At 44.4% G+C, this 25,126-nt stretch overlaps 1 protein-coding gene across 1 annotated transcript in view; it reads left to right on the top strand.

Annotated features, from left to right (window-relative positions):
* The first annotated feature begins 23,597 nt into the window (after positions 1-23,597).
* The window catches only part of ZFAND6 (zinc finger AN1-type containing 6), an 83,431-nt gene continuing 81,902 nt past the window's right edge, over positions 23,598-25,126 (top strand). The window contains exon 1 of the mRNA XM_033166702.1: positions 23,598-23,888. The gene's annotated coding sequence lies outside the window, so the exon portion shown is untranslated. The remainder of the gene's footprint in view (positions 23,889-25,126) is intronic.

Below are 25,126 nucleotides of genomic sequence, written 5' to 3'. Positions count from 1 at the left end.
TTGGAGGAAAATACTGGATATTTGGGGAATGAATACTGGATATTCAGGGGTAGAGCATCTGCTTTGCAAACAGAAAGTCCAAGGTTCCGCCCCTGACATCTCCAGGAGAGGCTGGGAAGGACCTCAGTCTGAACCCTAGAGAGCCTACTGAGATAGATGGACCAATAGGCTGATGTGGAACAAGGCAGTTTCCCATGTTCTTATGAATGTAGCTGATTAAATAAATGTGCTATGGAAAGCAAGCTATGTCAGGTTCAGTTAACAGATGAGTAGGACCTCGCTGACTTCTGTTATAAGAATTTTAAGCTCTCAAATATAGAATAAATATTCATAAATGCACACATAACAAAATATATAAACCATGTCTCTGAAATAGTTGTTGTTGTTGTTCAGTCGTTCAGTCGTGTCCGACTCTTCGTGACCCCATGGACCAGAGCACGCCAGGCACGCCTATCCTTCACTGCCTCTCGCAGTTTGGCCAAACTCATGTTAGTAGCTTCGAGAACACTGTCCAACCATCTCATCTTCTGTCGTCCCCTTCTCCTTGTGCCCTCCATCTTTCCCAACATCAGGGTCTTTTCTAGGGAGTCTTCTCTTCTCATGAGGTGGCCAAAGTACTGGAGCCTCAACTTCAGGATCTGTCCTTCTAGTGAGCATAGTCCTTCTTCTGAAATAGTACAGGAGAGCAATCCTGAAACCATTTTTACTTTCCCAAGGACCTCAAATATTCCTCTGCAGTAAGGGTGGCAAATGGGGAAAACCTTCCCATGGTCTTTTCACTTAAAAATCCTGTCTTAAGGGCATATTTGTGAATGAATGGATTCAGGAACTTAAGTATTAACTATCGCAAAAGAATGGCCAGGTTGCCCAGGTAATGCAATCAGCGACCATTATCAGGTATCGTGGCAGACAGGATTTCTGCTGTAGACGGCCTCCTATGATGCGTGTATGATGATTTTGGGGTGGTCTTTGGTTAAGGGGGGTTGGGCAACGTCAAAAGTCTTTAAAGGTTCTTGCACACTTTTGTTCAGGGTCTCTCCCTCCTTGGAAGGAGGGGAGGGAGCTCTGTTGCAACAGAAAAATAAATATCTGCCTTGCTTTCCACTGGATCCAGTCTCCATCCATTTTTCTCTGACCGATCATGGACTTAAGGGACTCGGCGTCCCATTGGGAAGTTGGGCAGCAAAAGCCAAACCCCAATTTTTACATCAAGTGAGGCATCGCTTATTTTTATTTTTGGATTGCTCTTTTGTGCAAGCATGGTAGATCACAAAAGGTGTATGTGCACATGTAAAGAACTACCCATGGATCTCAGCTTTCCTGGCTTGGAACAACACACACACACGTCTGCTGTTTTGTGCAAATCTGGTAGATTGAGAAACTGTGGTGTTGGCAGAGCAGGGTGGCACTTCCTGTATCCTGAGCCCTGGCCAGGCCTGCGATTTTCATAGGAAACAAATGTTTCCCTTCAAACAGATTAGGTTAACCTCTACAAACAGCAACTCACCCCTTGATCGCAAAACAAAAGCCAAAGTAAAACCCCAAAGATGGGCAAGGTGGGCAGGGGTGCGGTGGGGGCGGTCCACCCTGGGTGCCTTAGCTGAGGGGGGTGACATTTGGCATGCCGCCCGCCCACGACTCCCACGACTCCCAAGCCTACCCTGAGCCATCGTGGGAAGGGGGGAGCTGTGCCGCTTTGCCAGTGGCATAGCCCCCTTCCTCCTTCATTTTGACAGCACGGGGGAGGCTTGGGAGTCACAGGCGACGGTGCGCCGAATGTCCGCCATTGATGGCTCGCTCTGTCCCCATGGGTGTCTTGCTCCGTCCCTGCTGCAAGGCGTGCACACCGCTCTGTGTACCCAAGCGGCTATTTCACACTTGGTAGGGGGCCCTCCGAGCCCCCTGCCCCCTCGGGAGAACACCTGCCTTCGGCATATGTTCCACCGCTGAAGGTGGGGCATTTCTCTCCAGGGAGTGTCGCCACCAACTACATGGGATATTGCTTATGGTCAATGAAAGACCAACCAGGGATTCATACTGGCTATACCATGGCTGTGGTATACTGGAGGAGCAGGGCCAGGAGGCTAACTTTGACACCTGTGAACACCAAAAAGCAGAAGCAAAACAACGACGTATTTTATTTTGAATGGACCTTCCTGCTGAGTGTAAAGCATAGACCCTCATTTTTAAAGGGAAAGGGGAGACAAGGCTTCTCCAAAAATGTTAGAACGCCACAAGTATGTGTCCTGGCCAGGCCCGCGTCCCTTACAGAGATTTTCATAGGTAACAAATTTTTCCCTTCAAAAAGGATAGGTGGACCTCTAAGACGAGCAACTCAACCCTTGAGCGCAAGGCCGCTGCCGCAAATGCTTTTAAATGTTTTTAAACCTGCCAAAAGTGCTTCAAAACTGTTTTAAAATGGAGCCATACTTTAAGACCACCACCCCAGCCTGACTCCTCAAAATAGACCCTACCTAACAAAGTGAGTATCTGACCAAGGTTATAGAATATTCTCTGATGTTGATGCTACTAAGTTGAAATACACCTCTTCGTCTACATAATGAATTGATTTGTTGCGACTGGGGAAGCTCCAGCATGTCAGTGTGCTATAATGAATTTATTGCATTGGCTCAGACTTCACTAGATAAGTCTATCATGTGCCGAGCTGGGAAAGCGTTGAGATAACACAAAGCCGGAATTTCCCGTTGTTCCCTTTTCAAATAAATCATTCCATAAACAGCCAATAGTGCTGATTACGCCTCGCCTCGCTGGGCTCCCCTTGCTTAGATGATCTAATTTGTGCAACTTTGCAGATTGATGAACTCGGCTCCTGTTCCCAACGCATCCGAAAAATAATTTATGTGAACGGCAAGGTGTTTGCTGCTGTCTCACAAAGGCATCAGCTGTGTGGGTGGGGCTCGTGATGGTTCGACACAAAAGTGTCTGCTTTGCGGAGAAGTCTCGCATTACTAGATTGTGATTTATTTTTAGGTTATATATTATGGTTATTAAGAAGTTGATAGAGATAAGAGGTTAGATTAGGATTAACAATGATTGTAAAATAGGAGTTAAAGTAGTTATAAAGTTACTACAGTAAATTTGAATTGAACGCAGAAGAGAGGGCGTGAGGAAGTCCCCTAATTAAGATTCGAAATAAGGTGATATCAATTAAATTGGTGTGTTTTGTGTTAGGTGGGGTGGTAGGTATGTATTTTGTTTATTGCTTGTTTTTTGTATTTTGTAGTTTGTATGTATTTGTTGTTGTATGTTTTTGCTTTGTTTGCTTTGTGTTGAAATATTAATAAATTCTTTATTAAATAAAAAGAAGAAGTCTCGCATTACTGGACCCGGGGTCAAGGCTGATCCATAGGCAACAGTCCCAAGGGAAATGGAAGCCGGGAACCAGGAGCCCTAAGAGGAGCGGCAAATGGCAGAGGAGCAAGCCGGGACAAGGCAGCTACTGCTGCAGCTGAGCAGTAGAGCATCGGCTTTGCATGCAGAAAGACCTGGGTTCAATCCTCAGCATCTCCAAGTAGGGCTCTGAAGCCCTGGAAATCGACTGCCAGTCAGTGGAAACAATTGCGAGTTCATTGGACCAGTGGTCTGACTCTGTAAAAGGCAGCTTCCTATGAACCAGGAAACATAGGCCTGGTTCTACCCAAGGTAGAACTCAGCCAAATTTTACTGAAGGTAGACCCACTGAAATTAATGGACCTGAGTCAGGCCACATCTGCACAACACCTTTATGTAATTCACATGTTTAGTTCAAAGCCAAAGCAATACTAAACCGCAAAATGACATTTTACTGGTTACATTTTATCCTGCCTCTTATCTCAGTTATCTGGTGGTGGTGTTTTTTTCAAAAAAATAATAATCCAAATTACACAATGCACACTAATTTATATATACACATATAGGGAGTGTGTTTGTGTTATTGGTTTGCTTTGTTCTTGTTTATTTTGTGCTTTTATTTTGTGCTTTTATGCTGCAAACCGCCCTGAGATCTTCAGATGAATAATAATATAATATTGTGTGTTAAAAACAACCCCAGTATGTATAACTCAGAAGCACGTAAAAGTAATAAAACATAGATTTATTGCAACACAGGACAGGATCTGATTTCCTCGCATTATTTCACCGCCTCCTTCCATGCCTTTAAAAATAAATAAATCTATTGTCAAATTCTTTTGGGGGGGGGGGGAGAGAACAAGAAATCTCATTTTGCAAGGGGGAGGCCCTGCTCTGCTGCTGCCCTAAGCACATACTTAGCCTGCCTGATCCAGCAATGTTGAGGCAATTTATTTACCACCATTTGCCTGATACCACCAATTTATTTATTTATTGGTGCTACAGTGCAGGAGTGCCCCTCCAGATGGAAATAATGTGATCATGTTTGGGAAGCGCTACAGAATGATTCATAAACCCAAATGGTGGCTGGATGGTTCAGCCTAAATTTGCCACTTGTGAACTATTATGGTTTCGATGGCATGTTACTTGCAAAAAAAATTGTGCCTGCCTGGAGGGGCCCAGAGTCTCATGGATAGGATATGTGATCAGTAGGTAGTTGCTTAGCACTTTTAAAGAGGGTGTTCACATTGCAAGTTCTGTGTTGGCTTGCTCTGTGTAGCACTGCCACCTGGCAGCAACTCACAAGTTAGCAGGTCAAACACCGGCTCTCAGAAGCAGAAGAAAATGCATTTAAAAAAAAAAAATCTTTTATAAGATTCTGTGTAGCGACAGATTGGGAAAATCAGGAACAGAGTTGTGCAGACCACCATCTCACACTGTCATATGATTTAGAATCATAGACTGCTAGAGCAGGAGAGGGTCTTGTATGTCATCTGAACCAGATTCTTGGCTAGCCCCCTCTCTGGACTCAGCTACCTTAGTAAAGAAACAGCAATTTGGACGCGCTATAATCATGCAACACCAGATGGCACCAGCGAGCAAGACAATTTTATACGTTGTTTTCCATAGGGATTTCTTTCTTTTGTTATAACGATCTAATTTCTGACTCATTTATAGCATCCCCCCCCCCCCAGATCCACCCTCTGTTTTCCTTTTCCTAGCAGGCAAAGACTTTTTGGTTCCAACAAGCATTGGGCTGCTATGGCAGGGTCTTCTGAGGGTTAGTGTTGCATGTTGTGTGTGTGTGTGTGTGCGTGCGCGCGCGCTTTTATATGATTTTAAACAGTGCTGCTCTTCTAGAAAAAGAGGTGCCAGAAATCACCATGAACACCTCTTATAATGGCAATGGTGCCCACCTGAGAGGTGCCAGAACTGAGTTCTGGTATGCTATTTTTAATGGGGTTACTAATTTAATTGTTTTCTAATGTGCATATTTACTTGCATCTGTTTCCATTTAAGCTGTGAGCCGCCTTGGGTCCTGTACTCGGAGAAAGGCAGTATATGCATTAGATTAATAAATCCATGCTCTCCACGTCCCCTGCTCTACCATTTGAGTGTTCCCTTTGTTTTTCCTTTTCATTGGGGGAATGCAAAAAAGAAAAGAAAAAAAGAACCAGTCTGTTCCCTTCCCATCACCTGGTAAGTGGTAGATGAAGAGGAAGAGGGAATGACCAGGGTAGGCATTCCTGGAGAACAAATAATAACAATCAGTTCTTTTTCTGGGGGGATGCAGGGGTAATGTTGTTGTTGTTCAGTCATGTCTGTCTCTTCCTGACCCCATGGACCAGAGCACGCCAGGCACCCCTATCCTCCACTGCCTCTCGCAGTTTGGCCAAACTCATGCTAGTCGCTTCGAGAACACTGTCCAACCATCTCATCCTCTGTCGTCCCCTTCTCCTTGTGCCCTCCATCTTTCCCAACGCCAGGGTCTTTTCCAGGGTGGCCAAAGTACTGGAGCCTCAATTTCAGGATCTGTCCTTCCAGTGAGCACTCAGCGCTGATTTCTCTAAGGATGGATGAGTTTGATCTTTTTGCAGTCCATGGGACTCTCAAGAGTCTCCTCCAGCACATACAGGGGTACACATACCCCTAAACGCTTTGTGAATCTTTGTACTTTTGTCCATTTACTGTATTTATTTTTCCCAATTTGAACTATAAAATGGTGATTTTCTTGAGTCAAAATGAGAATACCCCTAAACATTTTTTTTGAAAAAAGCACTAACAACAACAACAACAACAACAACAATTTATTACTTATACACTGCCCATCTGGCCGGTCCTCCCCAGCCACTCTGGGAGGCTTCCAACACGGTATTAAAAACACAATAAAACATCAGACATTAAAAACAGGGCTGCCTTCAGATGTCTTCTAAAAGTCAGATAGTTGTTTATTTCCTTGACATCTGGTGGGAGGGCATTCGATGGGGCAGGTGCCACCACTGAGAAGGCCCTCCCCAAGAAAGCATGGCAGTGGTCGGGACGCAGAAGCCGTCCTGTGCAGCCTTCCTTCCAAACCTTGCAGTGCCACCGATGGCATCCTGTTGTGCCCTTCAGTCTTACAAATGGGAGGTGTAGCCTTTGGCTTCCTCTCAGGGCTTCCAGCACCATACAAGCCAACCACACCTTCTCCTAGATACCTGTAGCTTTTCTAGGCACCAAAACCGGACCCTGCTGGCACTCAGGTATCCAGGGGCATCTTCTTTGGTGATCACTTGCAGCCGAGTAAGATTCTCTTCCATGAACACAGTCTTAACGGTGAGTCTGTAAGTAACCAGGAGCGCTAAATACTATAAGGGGCTCTGGGTGCCTGAGCACCCACACTGCAGGGGCCCCCACCCGCAACTCCTGAGGTCTCACAAAAAAAAAAAAAGATTGCCCAGGGTTTTAACTGGTTTTTATATCTACTGCTTTTTGTATTTTTACTGAAAACCTTGTGGAGGCCCTTAGGCAGTCAAAATCTGGGGAGGGGGAGGCTCGCATTGAAAGCTTTATTGTAATTTTATTTCAAGATCAAATCAATATTATTTTGATTGGTTGTCTCCAGGCCCGTAAAAGCCTATAGGACAGGGCCTACTCTATTTAGTCTTCTTCTTTGGCGATCACTCGTAGCCAAGTAAGATTGTCTTCCATAAACATGGTTTTAACAGTGAGTCTGTAAGAGACTGTAGAGGTCAATTCTGGATCCACATGTCCTTCTACGGTGGGGACATTGGTTTCTGGGCAGGAGTTGATCATGGTGTGGATTTGCCAAGCCTGCCTTCCTCTTAGCATGTTTCTGTGGGAATACACTTCGTGGGTTCCTTTGAACCCGCGATTATTTGCTTTAAGTTAATGTTAATGTTATGCACTATTTTATGTATCCTTCCGTTTAGGAGTGAAAGCGAAAGTAGGGCTCAGTAGGCGTCTCGCCACTGAGATCCCTCCGCCTAGACTTTTTGGTTCCAGAGGTTTAAATTAATGGAACAACTTAGGAGGTAGCAAGTGCTCGCAGGTACTTTTACGAGGCACTCTTTTTCGTCTGACTACTCACGCACCTTCAGATTTAGCCTGGTGGACAACGGCCGGTGTGAGTTTTAGCTCCGGAATTATCGGCCGTCCCGTTCGCAGGCTTGGCCGGTGCCCGTGCGGGAACGCATGTGAGGCGCTGGCCGCAGATCCCAGGCAACTGGAATCCCGTGTGCAGTTGACCTAGTCCTGCACGCGGGAGGCTCCAGCAAAGAATCCCCGCATGTTTCTCCCTTGTGTCCTGAGTTTGAGTGTCTTCAAAGCCCATGACACCTTTCGTAAAGGCTGTTCTCCTATTGGAGAGCTTGCAGGCAAGTGTTTCCCAGTTGTCGGTGTTTATACTACATTTTTTAAGATTTGCCTTGAGAGAGTCTTTGAACCTCTTTTGTTGACCACCAGCATTACGCTTTCCATTTTTAATTTGGGTGTAGAGTAGGTCCTTTGGAAGACGATAATCAGGCACCCACACAACATGACCAGTCCAACAAAGTAGATGTTGAAGAATCATTGCTTTATCAGGAGAAAGTCGCACTCGCAGAGCTCAGGCAGTGCTGGATTTCGGTATCAGTGTCGGCCCTTGTGGAAAAATAACTGCCCAGGTAGGAGAAGTGATCGACATTTTCCAACGTTACACCATTGTGTTGGATTTGTGGCGCTGCAGAGGGATTATTTTGTACTTGTTAGTATTGGGCATTTGAAACATGCCACAGATGGAATCACTAAAGAAATGCAAAGAGATCTTTACAAGGTTTAATAACAAAAACTCCCCAAACATACATCTTACATAGTGGTTATAATCATCACCCATCCACCCACCAGTGGGGTAAGGTACAGAGTAAAGCACATTATAGAGCAAACACAATTGCTGACAGAGCTAATCACTGTGGCCTATGAGCATCTGTTACACCCCCTCACTGCTGCAAAAAGTAGGTCAGGATATGCACCCTGGCCCTTAAAGTGGCACACACCCTACCTTTATGAACCCTACCTTTAAACAAACTATTCAACAGTTAGTGCAGCAAGGAACGTCCAAGGAACAATTTATTTAGTAACCCAGCACTGGTCAGACAGATGGACCAATGGAGGAGGAGGAGGGGAGGCAGAGCAGAGCAGACCCAACTCCGATGGCTGCAGAAGAAATCACTGGCGGACTTCTTTTTGAGTTTCTGGTCCATGGTCTCTCCTTGGCTTCAGAGGCGAAGATACATCTCCTTGCCAATGGCTCAAAGGAGCCAAGATATTCCTCTGCAGGTATCAAATGCCCAGCATTGGAACACCAGCTATGGACATCAGCACACTAACTTCAACGGCCATTAAGTTTAGGAAGCTTCCGATTCAATCTGATGGAATTGTTTCGGCATAGATTGCTCTTTTTCCTCCGTCCTCTTAATAGTGCCTTTAATCTATGCAGGAGGATTCTATTAAGTTAACATTTGTATGTCTGGGATTGAGCTACGTATCTCCTGGCAATGTTAATGGGTGTCCCACCGCTAAATCCCTGTGCATCGAGTGCTAAATGCTTTTGCCTAATGATCCTGCTTGAGTCTAAAAACAAACGCTTGCGAACATTTGCAAGTTAAAGCTGATTCTGTTCTTGGGTCTCCCTCATTTAATTATCTGGCAAGCTACATGGGGGGCATTTTCCAATATTAACATCTAAACCACACACACACACACACACACACACACACACACTTTCTCTGTGTGTGTTTGTGTGTGTAGATTCTGAGGAAGGGAGTATATTATATTTCTGGGATCCACTGAAATGCAATGGGGCATGCAGCCTGATCCTATGCATAATTACCCAGAAGTGGAACTGAAAATTCAATTGGGCTCATTCCCCCTGCTGCCACCGCCCCCCCCACCCCAAAAAGGTGCATAAGGCGATGACAGTCTTCATGTGCCCAACTTGGGCTGGATTGCGGTCAGGGCCAGATTTAGGTTTTATGAGGCCCTAAGCCAGTGTTTTTCAACCACTGTTCCGTGGCACACTAGTGTGCCGCGAGATGTTGCTTGGTGTGCCGTGGGAAAAATTGAAAAATTACTTTATATATAGTCAATATAGGCACAGAGTTAATTTTTTTAACATTTTCTAATGGTGGTGTGCCTCGTGATTTTTTTCATGAAACAAGTGTGCCTTTGCCCCAAAAAGGTTGAAAAACACTGCCCTAAGCTACTGAAGGTAATATATGTCCAGCTGTCCTTTATCAACAACAAATTGTCGTTGTATTTTATGTTGAATATATGCCATATGGTAATTTATGGACCTAATAGGTATCATAACAAAATATAACAAAATATGTATTTTATCAAAGTAATTGTTGAACTGAAATACAATTAAGAAGTATATTAATAGTGAAATAATTATTAAGCTCTAACTTAAAATGATTGGGGGCCCATTACTTACATCATAAGAACCTACAAAACACCAAACACTGTTGCTGTATGTAGATTTTATTCTATTGGTTTTTTATCTTATATTTTGGAAATGTACATGCAGTTGTTTTTTTCCTTTAATTTTTTGGGGGGACTCCCAAGAGAGTGGGGCCCTAAGCTATAGTTGTTTAGCTTATATGTAAATCCGGCACTGCCCATGAAGCTCACTGGAAGACCCTAGGCCAGTTGTTCCCCCCTCGGCACACTCTATTTTGCAGGGTTGTGGCAAGGTTACAATGGAATTTCTGGACTGTACCATAGCAGGTGGGGGGGGCCCTCGTGATTTATTTCATTTTCATCTTCTACACTAATGGGAAACTCATTCTGTGAGTACCAAAACTAGCACAGCGAAAACACCACCACCCACACAGAAGAGGATGTCAGCACGCTTGAGGAAAACCCCAAGGTTTGCAGAAGTACAGAAAATGTTGTGAGGTGTTTTTCTTTTCTTTTTTAATGAAAGGGGCTATGGTGGCCGACGTAGTGCCCTCTGGAGACTTTCCTGAGTCCTACTTGGTCCATTTAAGTTTCATATGTGTTCATTCATAAAAAGCCTCATTTGTGTTCATTGATAAGTTCCAACCCTTGTGTCCCATTTTGGTCCACGTCAATTTCACTATGTTCATTCGTAAATCCCATCCTTTGTGCCTCGTTTTTGTTTGTGTCAGTTTTGCTTGTGTTCCTTGGCATTACTCTGGAATTAAAATGAAACCTGTATGGAAATTTCATATCTGAATGCACATTTTTGGATGCATTTTCTCACAAAGCACACATTTTCCAATGTGCATTTTTTCAAAGTGCTTGTATCTAAACGTATCTTATCTTTATAAGACATGGGTTCTATTCTGCTTTCATAGTCGACGTAGGCTTATTGAAATCAACACTTTTTTTAAAAAAAAAATCTTTATTGAAAGTTCAAAAAGTTAATAATTATATGTGCACTAAACATGGTGAGACGAAAATGAAAAAGAGAAACAGAACCCGTGTAGAAGGGAAAATAAAGGAGGGGGGGACCCAAAACTGTATATTTTACAAGGTTATTATTATACTTCACCAGATCTTAACCTATTACAGTATTTGTAAGAATGGATGAAACTGATGGACTATTCCGAGTTGGTGAAATAAACTGGGAAACTTCGGAACCAGCAAAACCAGACTTTCCTGGAAGACTGGAAGAAATGTAATTATTTTATTTATCATGTTTTTATATCTGTCGCTTTGCAAATGTATCTAACATATTCTCTGTATAATTGTGGCAGGTTACTGCCTGGATTCCTTTCTATGTGCTACGGCCAAATCGCTAACGCAATAAACTTTGATTTTATTTTATTGTATATTTGAAAGACAATTGTAATCAATTGACATCGCTTGTAGGGTTGCAAGAAGTTTTGTAAGGGGAACTATATGAATTATTGCGAAAAAGAACTAAGAAGGATTTGGACTTTATATCAATAACTATTAAAATAAAATGCAAAATCAGAAATAAAGTTAGAAAACCATTAGTCGAGGTTGACGGAAGTGCTAGGCTGTGATAGCCAAAGGTTTGTTATATTGTATAAGATGGGATGTTATGTTTGGAAAACATGTGCAAAAACCACAAATATCACTGAATTTGTCCATGGCAAGTCTGCGTTTATATGCAAGTTGTTCATATGTTGCGAGTTTGTATAAAGTCTTTAATCCAATCGTAAAAGGGGAGGCACATTTTTATTTTTCCAATTCATCAGGATCAGTCTTTTTGCTGTTGTAAGGGCACGGAGAGTTCACTCGTATTGTTCTTTTGTAAGGTTCCATGTGCTGGGTATATAATTCAAGAGGATATTTTGCTCTGTAAATGTAAGGTTGTTCTGTACTGTTCTGTTGATGGTTTCAGCTACCTTCTGCCAAAAATCTTTCAAGATTGAAATCCACAGATTTAAGTCAACTTGGTCCATTGAATTAAATGAGTCTACCCTGGTTATGACTAAGCTGAATACAACCCCATCTTTTTGTACACATTTCAGAAAGTTTTTTGAGCATCACAAAATCCAGAAGCATAAAGGTGAAGAGGTCAGAATTTGCAAAGAACCTTAGTAGTCCATTTGATAGGGGAAAGGATTCTTACATACCCTACAACACTTCTCTGATGAAAATGGGGATGTCTCATTCTATTATTATTATTATTATTATTATTATTATTATTATTATTATTATTCCCTGACCATCTAACTGGGTCTCATAACTCCATACCCTCCAACATTTTTCCAATGAAAATAGGGACATCCTCAGGAAAGGTGGGACATTCCAGGGTCAAATCAGAAACAGTGACAGCTTCTGTAAATCCGGGACTGTCCCTGGAAAATAGGGACACTTGGAAGTCTTAGTCCTACATAATGCCTCACTTCCCTGAGGCTGTCATACTGTAAGAAACAAAGCACAGAAGCACAGCAACGAATGAAACATTAAATATTGCTGAGACTTTCTCTTTTGTTTCCTAAATAGTTACATCTTGGTACAGCGTTTACCTAATTATCTTGACAGTGAGCTAGTACCTCTGAGGCTCTTGGAATAAAAATCTAACACAATCACCTAAAATATCGCAGTGGCAAGAGACTCGAAAAAGACTCTCAGATTATTGTTATTTTTAAACCCTTGATTGAATTCCAAGCGTGCTACTCACGCAAAAAGCCCTGGTCCAGCAGAATGAGCCTGTTACGATATCTCTGTATATTAGGTTTGCTTTGTTGTGGGCGGGGGGGGGGAGAGAGATGGGGAATTGGGCATTTCAAAAAGAAAGATATCGGAACTGATTCTCCCTCGTACTGGATAGGGGGGGAAAATGGTCACCCTTCATAGGTGCCAACTCCATGGAGCCCTGGTTCTTGCGGGGGCCTCTAATAAAATATTTAGGGGGGCAATATTTTCTGCAAGTTGGTGCCTCCCTCCCTCCTTCCCTTGGGCAGCCACCTCCCTCCAGTTGGGCACCTCTCTCTTTTCCTGGTTTTGGCACCATTCCCAAGTGTGTCTGGGCCAGGGCAGCTGGGGAGAGGGTAGGTAGGAGGGGTGAATGGGTGGGTGGGGGCAAGGCAGGCAGTAACTGACTGTGGGTGAGCAGGCGAAGGGGGGGAGGCCTACGCCCAGTGGTACGCAGTGGGGGGTGGCGCGCTCCGCAGAAGTGCGGGGATGGGGGGAGAAGTGGAGGTGGGGTGGGGTACTGAATCCGTTCTGGAAGTCCGTTCGACTTCCAAAACGTTCTCAAATCAAGGCACGGATTCTGATTGGCGGATTGGCTCCAGAAACAATGCCGACAGCCAAAGCGGACATGTGGCTTCCAGAAAATGTTCGCAAACCGGAACACTTACTTCCGGGTTTGCAGCATTTGGGAGCCGAGCCGTTCGGGAACCAAGGTACCACTGTGTTTTGTTCATGTTGGTGCCTGTGACACCCTTTAAGGGACCTACGTGTTATATTCTAAGCTTGGATCCCAGAAGAATAGGCAGGTAGGATCCTAGAATGCAGGACTCAGAGTATATTTCACTATGAAATAGCATTTTAAATGCACGGGATTCACAAAACAGTGGGAAATGGCTATGACTTGTTCAGAACTGCCAACCAGGTAACGTATAAGCCATTGTTGCACTTTTCTGGGTGCATTTATTGGCCCTGTAAGTCCCAATTGCTGAATCAGGATAGGGAACTGTGTGTGTTCAGAGGTGCTCCTATCTGGATTGGGATGAATATCTTGTGTGGTGTAGTGGTTAAGAGTGGTAGACTCATAATTTGGGGAACCAGGTTCGCGTCTCCGCTCCTCCACATGCAGCTGCTGGGTGACCTTGGGCTAGTCACACTTCTTTGAAGTCTCTCAGCCCCACTCACTACACAGAGTGCTTGTTGTGGGGGAGGAAGGGAAAGGAGAATGTTAGCCGCTTTGAGACTCCTTCAGGTAGCAATAAAGCAGGATATCAAATCCAAACTCCTCCTCTTCTTGTAGCTAGTGGTGGGAATATTACTGAGAGCCACATTCATTGCTGTGTGAAATGTGCTTTGCACCAGTATCACCACAGTTTGCCACCTGAAAACGTCATGGAAACGAACCTTTTTCAGTTCCAGCAGTTCCATAAGAAGCCCCATTGGTTGGAAGTTATATTTATTAATATGTGTTTGTGTGTTGTGTGTGTGTGTGTGTGTGTGTGTGTAAAAAATAATAATTTTTATTAAGTTTTCAATTTTCCATTTCAAAATAAATACTTTACAAACTTTGGGTTGCCCCAGGACCCATTGATGTCCCAGTCGTCCTCAGGACCTTCTTTGGGGCGCTTCTTGCCTATGAGCTGCCCCAAAACTCCAAAACCAGCAGCCAGTTCACTGCGGCGCTGCCTTCCTTCTCCCCTCATGGCAAACAGGAAGTCCTGGAAGTTTTAAGCATCTCTTAAATATTCACTTGCTTTGCTCAGGCCTATGTTTAGGATTAGGAGTCTTTATCCTCCTTTGTTGCTGGCTGTGCAGCTGTGAATGGTGGGATTTTTGTGATGAATTTCCCGGTTTCTATTGGTAGGTTTTTACTCTATTTTGATATTTAACGCTTTCAGATTCTTGTAGGCCACTTAGAGATTTTGCCCAGGATGCAAAGCGGGATATAAATCACCTAAGTAATGAGAACAATAAGAACAACAATAAGAACCCTGTTCTGCCTAAAGGAGCTCCATTTTCAGCGTATTTTGTTTGAACGGCGGGTGTGCCGGCGCATCTTGATGAGAGCTGTCGGAAGCCTTATAATGCTCCGCTTCCCAATTTATAAGCTTAACAACCTGTGTCTGTGCAGTTTGAAATCAATATTAATAGAGAGGCATAAACACAGTAGGGTTGTTTCTGCTATTAGGAGCCCATGTCCAATTAATTAGTTCTTAGCATGCTTGAGTATCCACTTCAGCCTAGATTGTGTGCTGTGTCCCCCCCCACCACCACCACCACCACAACCCCTCACCACTCCTCTTGAACTTGGATAAAGCATGGTCTCGTTTGGCATTTAAGATGCTCCTCTTATCATTTAATTACTTTCCCGGGCAGATTTATAAGCCAGAAGCTGCTAAAATTGTGTACAACAAGGTAAAAGGAGAGAAAATATAAATAAACAATAAAAGCATGTTGATGGTTATATGGCTAATATTCCAGCAATTGACTGGGGCTATGTGTGCTCAGCAGTCTAAGGTGAATTTTCCCTCACTTACGTTGTATTTCCCCAACCCACGGATAATATGGTAAAGGAGGGTGGGATCCAACATGAAATCACATGTTATCAAACTGTGGACATGCTGAAGTGCATTGTGTGTGGGCAGGTGGATTTGCACATGTATGGTAGTGTTTTTTCTGGCTGCCATCCCTTACCAAACCTCCTAGTTCTGTTGATAAGGTCCTCCTTAGTTAGCTGCCAGTGCAGGAAGGCAGAACAACTAACCACAACTCACTTCCGGCATCTCTCAGGTGGGCACAGTTGCCATTATATGAGAACGGCCTCTGCCCAGTATATCTGAAGAAGCATCTCCACCCCCATTGTCCAGCCCGGACACTGAGGTCCAGCTCTGATGGCCTTCTGGCAGTTCCCTTCCTGCAAGAAGTGAGGTTATAGGCAACCAGGCAGAGGGCCTTCTCGGTAGTGGCGCCTGCCCTGTGAAACGCCCTCCCATCAGACGTCTAGGAAATAAGCATTAGAAGACATCTGAAGGCAGCCCTGTCAGGAGAAGTTTTTAATGTAAGGTTACCAGACGTCCCTGTTTCCTGTGGACAATCCCCGGATTTACAAATCAGTCCCCATACAAAATCCATTGAAGTTGAAAAGTGTCCCCGGATTCATTGGAAAAAAAACCTGGTAACCTTATTTTAATGTTTGATGTTTTATTGTGTTTTTAATATTCTTTTGGGAGCTGCCCAGAGTGGCTGGGGAAACCCAGCCAGATGAGCGGGGTAAAAATAAGTTGTTGTTGTTGTTGTTGTTTGTTGTTGTTGTTAGTATCTCTTTAGCTTGGGGCTGCCCAGAGTGGCTGTGGAAACCCAGTCAGAAGGACTGCATATAAATAATAAAAGTATAATAATAATAATCATCATCATCATCATCATCATTTTCAACCAGCTGAATTGTGCAAGTCTGGTATATCAGAAAATTCGTATTTCAATTAAATAATAAAAAAACAACTGTGCACGCAGGTAAACAAATGCCCACAATGGACTTCAGGTTTCCAGAACTCAATGAGGGTTGGATGTTCAGTTCTTGTTTATTTAACTAGGTGCTGTGCCTCTGCTCACTTTGTTCAACAACCCTACCTACTCACTGTCCTTGCCAGAGCTACCACTCTCCACTCTCCTTAGACCTCACTAAATCTTTGCTCATTGGTCTAGGATTCCCATCTGGCTCTTCCTCTCCCTTTGCTGCTACTGTGATGACACAGCACCTCTAAGAGTCCAATTTGTCATGATGCTGCAGTTTGCAGCACCACCTTTTGGCAGCCACGTGAACTGCATCGTAACGACATCCTTGTGAATATATGTATTAGGAGAGATATACAGCAAGGTTCCTGCTTTGCAAGCCCAGAACAAGAGACTGTTGATTGAGACAAGCTAACACACAGCTACATGGGGAAATGAAAGTAATCACAAGAACAAACTAAAGAGTGCTCCAACCCATAATAACTGTAGACAACATTTAACTCTAACCCTAATTACTACAGTGGGGAGGTGCTGAAGGGACAACAACGCACAGCGTGAATAGATTCCATCAAGCAAAAACCTCTTCGATAGCCATCTTCCCTGGTCCTCAAGCCTGACCTAGACATGATGCAAGTGAGGTTAGACCTCGCCTTCTTTGAATGAGGCAATAATGCTTCCTACCCTGTTTCCCACAAACAGTGTGAAAGGTGGATGGGCAAAAAATATAACCCAACACGTGTCAAGAGTGATGAAGAGGGAAGATGCCTGGAAGGAAGTTTAGTTCTGAATCACCATCCTTTGGGATTTAGCAAGACTCTGAAACTGTCAATAGCATTTTCTGCATTTCAGAAGGTAAGGAAACATGTGACCTACCTTTTCCGAGGTCAGATGGTGCAAGAAGGAGAGAAAGCTGCTTACAGAGCAGTCATTTGTCAATACATTTTCAACCAAACAACCATTATTCTTTAGTTCAACATGGTGTCCAGATACCTTATTTCAATCATATAATGAAGTTTTACTAAGGGAGAGGAATGATGTCTCATTGGTTTTGAGTCTGTAAAACTGTCAGTTGTGGCTTCACCCAGTGGGGTCCACCTTGTGCCATCTTTGGATGGACTTATAAGATTATGCTTTTTGCTGTCAGTGTGCTCTGCCAAAGCTTCCTGCAACTATTGTGGGGTGGGGTGGGGTGGGTGTGCTTTACATATTGTTATGAATTGCATGGGTGTCACGGCCCGGTTCACAGGGGGTTGAAGTCCCAGCTGAGGACGTTGGGACCAGAGGCAAGACAGCGGGGTGGGAGCAGGAACAGGAGTCCGGAAGCCAGGAGTCAGGAAGCCGAGGGTCAGAGAGCTGGGAGTCAAGGAGCCAAGGATCAGGAACCAGGAGTCAAGAAGCCCAAGGCAGGAAGCGTGTTGCTGTGGCAAAGAGCCAAAAGGAAATGCTGACCTTATATCCCTTCCCGGCTCTTGCCACCAGGTGCTATGCGTTACCAATCGGCCTCACCTGTGCGGCCGCGCCTTGCCTCTTCAGAACAAACTTAGGAAAGCCCCAGTCCTATGAAGCCCTACTGGTCACAGGGCCTGGCTCCTGCACGCACTCCTGACAATGTGTTTCTGTAGGAATGTACTGATATCGTAATGTGTTTCTGTGTCTAAGTATGTCAGAAGTTGTTGGGGAGTATCTGCGTGCTAAGTGACTATGGATTCAAACTACAAGAAAGAAGATTCCACCTAAACATTAGGAAGAACTTCCTGACAGTAAGAGCTGTTCGACAGTGGAATTTGCTGCCAAGGAGTGTGGTGGAGTCTCCTTCTTTGGAGGTCTTTAAGCGGAGGCTTGACAGCCATCTGTCAGGAATGCTTTGATGGTGTTTCCTGCTTGGCAGGGGGCTGGACTGGATGGCCCTTGTGGTCTCTTCCAACTCTATGATTCTATGATTCTATGAAATAAGAAAATCTCAGTTTCACAGCAGCCATTTTCATATTGCGATTCTCGTGTTCTCACTGGGCTCCCAAATTGCAAGCAGGCTTGCCAGCAACAACGCCGATGGGTGAGCAACTAAAACAGCATCTGGGAGCGGTCCAAGATCAAAGTCTAAGTAAGCAGAGTACACAACAATGGTCAGGTGAGATGGGACATCAGAGCCGTCCAAGGCCAGGGTTGGCCTGGGCAGAGCTTGATGTTGTTCCAGCGGCTCTTCTGGTCCAGCAATGGTTGTTTACCTGAAAAGGATATTTTAAGATGAAAATCCGCTTTTAATCCCTCTTCCAATATTAACTATATTAAGGTCTTTCAGGATCAGGTCATCAAAGAGGTGAGCAATATAGACGCAGGCTAGCAGGCCACACCTCTTTGGCATAACTTGAGCAATTGACCTTGCGGAAGTTGAAGAACAGAGAGACTGTTATCATCAGACCAGCAGATGAAGATGGAGATTTAGTTATCTGGGACAGAAAGAATGACATTAAGGAAGCATTGGGATAGCTAGGCAATATGGCCCATTGTATTCATTGTGAAAATAACCCCGTGTGGAGAATAAAAAAAGACAACAAATATTTAATAGATGAAGCAATTATTCAGGGGTATATTTCAAAATCCACTTATGACGGGTTTTTTTTTACTGCTATAGAAATTGGAATTCTTGGTGATATCCAGAAGTCAAAATTAAAAAGGCCGAGAACTCTGGCCAGGCGGGAGATCCGTTTTTAAGTCTTCTAACAGTTTTATTATTATAATATTGAAACAAATTCCAGTTGAAATAAATTCCAGGACAAGGTCATGTTTTGATAATTCTTTGTCAGCTAGATTTTCATGGTCAAGGTTTCATGGTCAGGGTTTCTTTTACTGACACAGAAGGAGAGAATCCCCCAATTTTATTTACTTCCTATTATTCATAAAGGGGTTTTCCCAGTGCCAGGTGACACATAGCAGTGGCTGGGAAACTCAGCCAGATGGGCGGGGTATAAATATTGTTGTTGTTGTTGTTGTTGTTGTTGTTGTTGTATACAATATGGATCCCTTCCTAAAACCTTTCATGGGATATATAGATTTGTATCTGAAAGATACAACACATTTTCTTGAATTTCATCAATAAAGGTTCAGCCAATTTAGGTTCAGCCAATATTCAGCTTGCTCTTTTGGGATGAATGTAAGGATCCACAGGAGGGAGCTACCCTGGTGACTGAGGATACTCTAAACAAAAAGGAGCACATCACCAGTTTTGTTTGTGCTTTGGCAGAACGAAGTATTAAGGGGGCGGGATCAGTTTTCAGAGAGATTGAACTTGCAAATTTCAGGTACAGCCTTGGGCTGCAGATTTGCACCTAAAATACTGAATCTATTTCTTGGATGTATTACTAGCAGCACACATATTGAATGGAAGCCATCTGTATAGGGGTGTACAATGGCAAGGAGTTTGGAATATTTTTAGTTACACTGATCAACAGACAGCTAGGCTAATATCAATTAGGGAATTTTTAAATGTTTGATGTTTTATTGTGTTTTTAATACAGTGGTACCTCTAGTTGCGGACTTAATCCGTTTCGGGATGCCGTTCGCACCCCGAAAAGTCCAGAACTACAGTGCCTCTTCTGCTCATGTGCGTGGCGTGATTGAGTGCTTCTGCGCATGCGCGAAGTGCGCAGGACACTTCTGCGCATACACTCGCGGCAAAACCCGGAAGTAAACACTTCCGGGTTTGCCATGTTCTTAACTTGAAAAAACACAACCTGAAGTGGCAGTAACCTGAGGTATGACTGTATTCTGGTGGGAGCCGCCCAGAGTGACTGGGGAAACCCAGCCAGATGGGCGGGGTATAAATAATAAATTATTATTATTACTATAACCATATTGGGCCCTACGATTGTCGCTGAGGGTTTCCTGGTGTGGTGTCACCGGGGCAGGGCTGACCCTAAGACATTTCAGCCCCTGAGGCGAACCACAAAATGGCATCCCCTCCCCGCCAGGGAAGAAGGAGTGAGTGAAGTTCTCCATCAGGAACAAGGGTGAAATATAGATCTACATCCAGATCTGCTGTCCCTGTGGTTTCTGCCATCTGTAGTGATTGCCTCACCTTGCCTCATGGATGGACCTGGCCCCACACTGGGTGCTGCCCAATTGACCCTGACAGGACCTTTTCAGTAGTGGCTCCCTGGTTGTGGAATGCCCTCCCTTGCAGGGTGTGGCTTTCTCCACCCCCATCATTCAGCCGGACACTGAGGTCCAGCTCCGAGGGCCTTCTGGCGGTTCCCTCCCTGTGAGAAGTGAGGTTACAGGGAACCAGGTGGAGGGCCTTCTCGGTAGTGGCACCCACCCTTTGGGAACGTCCTCCCATTAGATGTCAAGGAAATAAACAACTACCTGACTTTTAGAAGACTTCTGAAGGCAGCCCTGTTTCGGGAAGTTTTTAATGTTGGATGTTTTATCATGTTTTTAATATTCTGTTGGGAGCCGCCTAGAGTGGCTGAGGAAACCCAGCCAGATAGGCAGGGTATAAATAAATAAATTGTTATTGTTATTGTTATTGTTATTACTACTACTACTACTACTATTACTACTACTACTACTACTATCATCATCACCATTAACTTTCAGGAGGAATTTTAAAACATTCCTGTTTACCCAGGCCTTTGTTGACTGAAGAATACTGTTCCTGGCAACCTGTGATCAGGGCTGGCCCAAGACATTTCACCACCTGAGGCGAACCACACAATGGGGTTTTTTCTGCCCAGACCAGGAAAGAAGGGGTGAGTGAAGACCTACGTCAGGAACAATAAAGATCTGGATCAGGAATAAGGGTGGGAGGACACAAGCAGTGCCTACTATTTGCCAAGAGGCTGCTGTAGTTCGTGGCGGCGTGGAAGTGCTGTCAAGAAGGCAACCTCTAAAGAGCATGCTGTCGCCATCACTGTTACCACATTTCCTTGGAGGTCAGATCTGCTGCACCTGTGGATCCTGCCGCCTGAGGCGGTTGCCATTGCAGGTGCCTGTTCAGCAGCGCATGCAAACCACACCCTTTCGGTCCAGCTGTGTTTCTACCTGCCCCACATACGGCATAATCGATAGTGTCAGGGGTGGTACAAGTGGGCATGGCTTGCCCAGAATGACCCCACAGGCCAAATAGGGAGGCCTGGAGCAACTAAACAGTCCTGTGAGCTCCCCACCGCTGGAATATCTGGTGTTCTCCTGAACGGGTTATTTTGGTGGTTAGCAGATATCAAATTGGGGTTCGGGTGGCGCCGTGGTCTAAACCACAGAGCCTAGGGCTTGCCGATCAGAACATCGGCGGTTCGAATCCCCGCGACGGGGTGAGCTTCCGTTGTTCTGTCCCAGCTCCTGCCAACCTAGCAGTTCGAAAGCACGCCAAAGTGCAAATAGATAAATAGGTACCACTCCATCGGGAAGGTAAATGGCGTTTCCGTGTGCTGCTCTGGTTCGCCAGAAGCGGCTTAGTCATGCTGGCCACATGACCCAGAAGCTGTCTGCGGACAAATGCCGGCTCCCTCGTCCTATATAGCGAGATGAACGCCGCAAGCCCAGAGTCGTCCATGACTGGACCTAATGGTCAGGGATACCTTTACCTTTAGATATCAAATTAATTCTGCACCAAGTAATTTCATACAGTTAATTTTTGTAACATGATATCGATGTCGTTGAACTCGCAGAGAAATTTCCACGAGAGCCTGGAGGTGATTTTAAAAAGCAAACCAACACCAATGAAGTTTACTCTTGGTCTTGTGTGAGTTTCACTCCGTACTATTCACAAAAACAATGCACAACGGACAGTGTGCTTTATGAAGCAAGGCCAGAGCTCCAGGACTTCCAGAGAACTTGATGTCCTCGTATGAACCTTTGCAGGACAAGCAAAACACCCAGCAATGTGGGATTGCCTCATTTAGTACACCAACTTGGCTTCTGGTAACAGATGCTGCTCTTGTGAAAACTGGAGTTCCGCCAGCTAAGAAAACAGAAGCTGTAGCCTGCAGGTGTGTGTAGGGACTTTATTCTCATGCATTTAAAGTCTGCTGTTTATAACTTTAAAGTCGGGTAAAGGGAAGAGGATGTGGGGATGAGGTTAGGGTTGGGGTTGAGGATGGGTCCAAAGATGGGTCACTTTTGCAAAGGGCAATATATGGGGCTAGGCGATATTTGGTTTTCAAATTTGTGATATACCACCAGCTAAACATTGTGATATATTGATACAGTGGACCCTCTGGATATGAATTTAATTTGTTCTGGGGGTCCGTGTGCACCCCAAAAAATCCATATCCAGAAGCTCCACTTCTGTGCACATGCATGGCACGATAGGGCGCTTCTGTGCATGTGCGAGCAGTGAAACCCGGAAAAATACTTCCGGGTTTGCCACTTTCACAACCCAATGTTTACGTTACTCGAGAGCAACATAACTCAAGGGTCTACTGTATATCACAATGTCTGAAATAAGGATGGAACAGTGTAGAGGTGAACAGTAGGGTTGGGCAATATCTGGTTTTCAACGTTGTTATACGTCACCAGCTAAACATTGCGATATACTGATATATCACAATGTCTGAAATAAGGATGGAGCTATGTAGAGGAGGAGGAGGAGTAGTTTTGGATTTGATACCCCACTTTATCACTACCCGAAGGAGTCTCAAAGCGGCTAACATTCACCGGCTGGCTTCATGGTTTCCCCCACATTATGACTTTCGCATAGCGCACACAAACATCACGATTCACAATATATTGGCAGGTCAAAAATTATGAGGCCAATACCATAATATGGACTGGAAACTGGTTTTGGATGATATATCGCCCAGCCCTAACACATACCATGATTTGCAATATATTGTCAGGTTTAAAACTATGAAATCGATGATATCACAATATGGACTTCCAAACTGGTTTTGGATGATATATCAATATATTGCCCAACCCTAGTCACAAAAGATGTGAAAGCAAAGTTTGTGTTGGGTGGAAGTGCTAAGCGCAGGATCATGCCAGTGGCCACCTGGTCCAGCATCATGTGACCAACCAGGTGACATGGGGAAGACCTCAAGCATGAACTGCGTACAATGAAATCCCTTCTCCGCCCAGGATACTGCAAGGACTATTAATGGCAAGGCACAATCCTGCAGATGAGGAGAACCATGGATGTCATCTTCAGCTCCTTGGAGGAAAAAGTGGGATATAAATGCAATAAATAATACAACACAACAATGCGCATGAACACCAGGATTGTAAACTGCTTTGTGTTCTTCCTTTAGCAGTGTGTCATATAAACCTATGCTACTGTGCGCATTTCTGCATGTGAACGTGTCCATAAATCTGCTTGTGGAACACATGCCTTGGGCGTGCATTTGCAGGACTATTGAGCCTGACGACACCAAACTATTTCTGGGGGTCAAGCAAGCCCACACCCCCTGGTTTTCTCCTGCAATTGTGGCTCCTCTTTGCCAGGAAGGGAGAAGGAAGGAGAAGGGGAGCAGGGATAGGATAGAGAGGGGTTACACCACTCTGATGTCATAATACGTCTGCTGACATCACAGCCCTGCCGCTTAAAAGGAAGTCATTTGCCAGTCAGCAGAAAGAAGGAAAAGAACGTGAGAAGCAGAGAGGGAAGAAAGATGAAGAGCGGGAAGGGGCATGGAGAAGAAGAGAGGAGACGCTCTAAAGATCTGATGCTCTCAGATGCCTGACACACACCTTCAGCTGATAGCTGTGCAGTTTTCCTCGTGGCTCTTAAATGTTTCAGCAAGTGTGATGTTAAGGACAAGCGGTACCATCTCCACCCATCGAATTCCTCTCCTCTACGCTTCCTGCACATTTACATGCAAAGTCCAGGCTGGCATGTATTGCGGACGGTTGATGTGAGAACGGTAAGTGTTCCCTGCTTCATAGATCGGCTGTTCTATTGTAAGATAGCATGGGGTGTTCAAAGACTGAACAGAGAGTTCTGAAGCAGACCTGCAAAGGCCACCCAAAGGCCAATGGTCTGTAGCCTGGAAGTATGCAATAGGCTTGGAATGCTTGGAACATCTTCTGTGGTATTTTAGCCCAGCTGTTATGGGTTTGAATCCTACTCTCTAGAGATCATACCATTTGGAAAGGCTCCAAAGCTTAGGCCCTGCCTGTACTGTGGTACCTTGGTTCTCAAGCACCTTGCTTCTCAAATGCCGAAAACCTGGATGTAGGTGTTCTGGTTTTGGAACGTTTTTTGGAAGCCAAACATCCAATGCAGCTGTCGGTTATTGTTTCCAGGGCGCCTGCACCAATCAGAAGCCGCGCCTTGGTTTTCGAACATTTTGGAAGTCAAACGGACTTCCGGAATGGATTAAGTTTGAGAACCATGGTACCACTGTATTTGGCACTTCGTATTTGCTATTTCTTTTGCATTTTGGTTTTTGAGGCTTTTTCGGTTAATTTGTTTTTGCGACTGTGTGGAACCCAGTTCAGCTACTGATTGATTGATTGTGTGACTGTGGAAATGGATAAAAGCCCCCCATCCAAACAATGACTATCAACAGTGCAGGTAAGGGGGGGGATTATTTTTTATTTTTATCATCTACAATACTGTCTTATTTATTTTATAGTACATTGATTATTGCTTTTATTTTATGGATCAGTGGTCTCGTTAGATAGTAGAATTCAGGTTAAATTGCTGTTTTAGGGGTTGTTTTTAAAAGCCTGGAACGGATTAATCCATTTTGCATTAATTTCTATGGGAAAGCGCGCCTTGGTTTTGGAATGCTTTGGTTTTGGGACAGACTTCCGGAACGGATTAAGTTTGAGAACCAAGGTACCCCTGCATGGTGGTATCTGTGTCTCAGTTGCCGACCTGAAGAGAGCCAGAGGACTCTCAGGCAGAACAAACGGTATGCTCCGTTGGTGGGTCTTTAAATTAGCCTTTGAACTGAGTTTATGCACATAGCTGGCAAGAGATGAAGAGGATTACTACTACTATTATTAAAGATGACAGCTTAATTATGCTTCTGGGGCAGCCAGGGCTTTATTTTGCAGCATCTGCCTTTTGTACCTAAGTGCCCAGGTTCAAATCCTGCTACCTCCAGATAAGGAAATTAAGGTACCAGGATTGGGAAAGTAGTGGGTTATGTGA

The sequence above is a fragment of the Lacerta agilis genome, chromosome 13, assembly GCF_009819535.1.
Source record: "Lacerta agilis isolate rLacAgi1 chromosome 13, rLacAgi1.pri, whole genome shotgun sequence".
Classification (NCBI taxonomy): Eukaryota; Metazoa; Chordata; class Lepidosauria; order Squamata; family Lacertidae; genus Lacerta; species Lacerta agilis.
The sequence above is the reverse complement of the archived record's forward strand: the minus strand, read 5'-3'. Positions and strand labels throughout refer to the sequence as shown.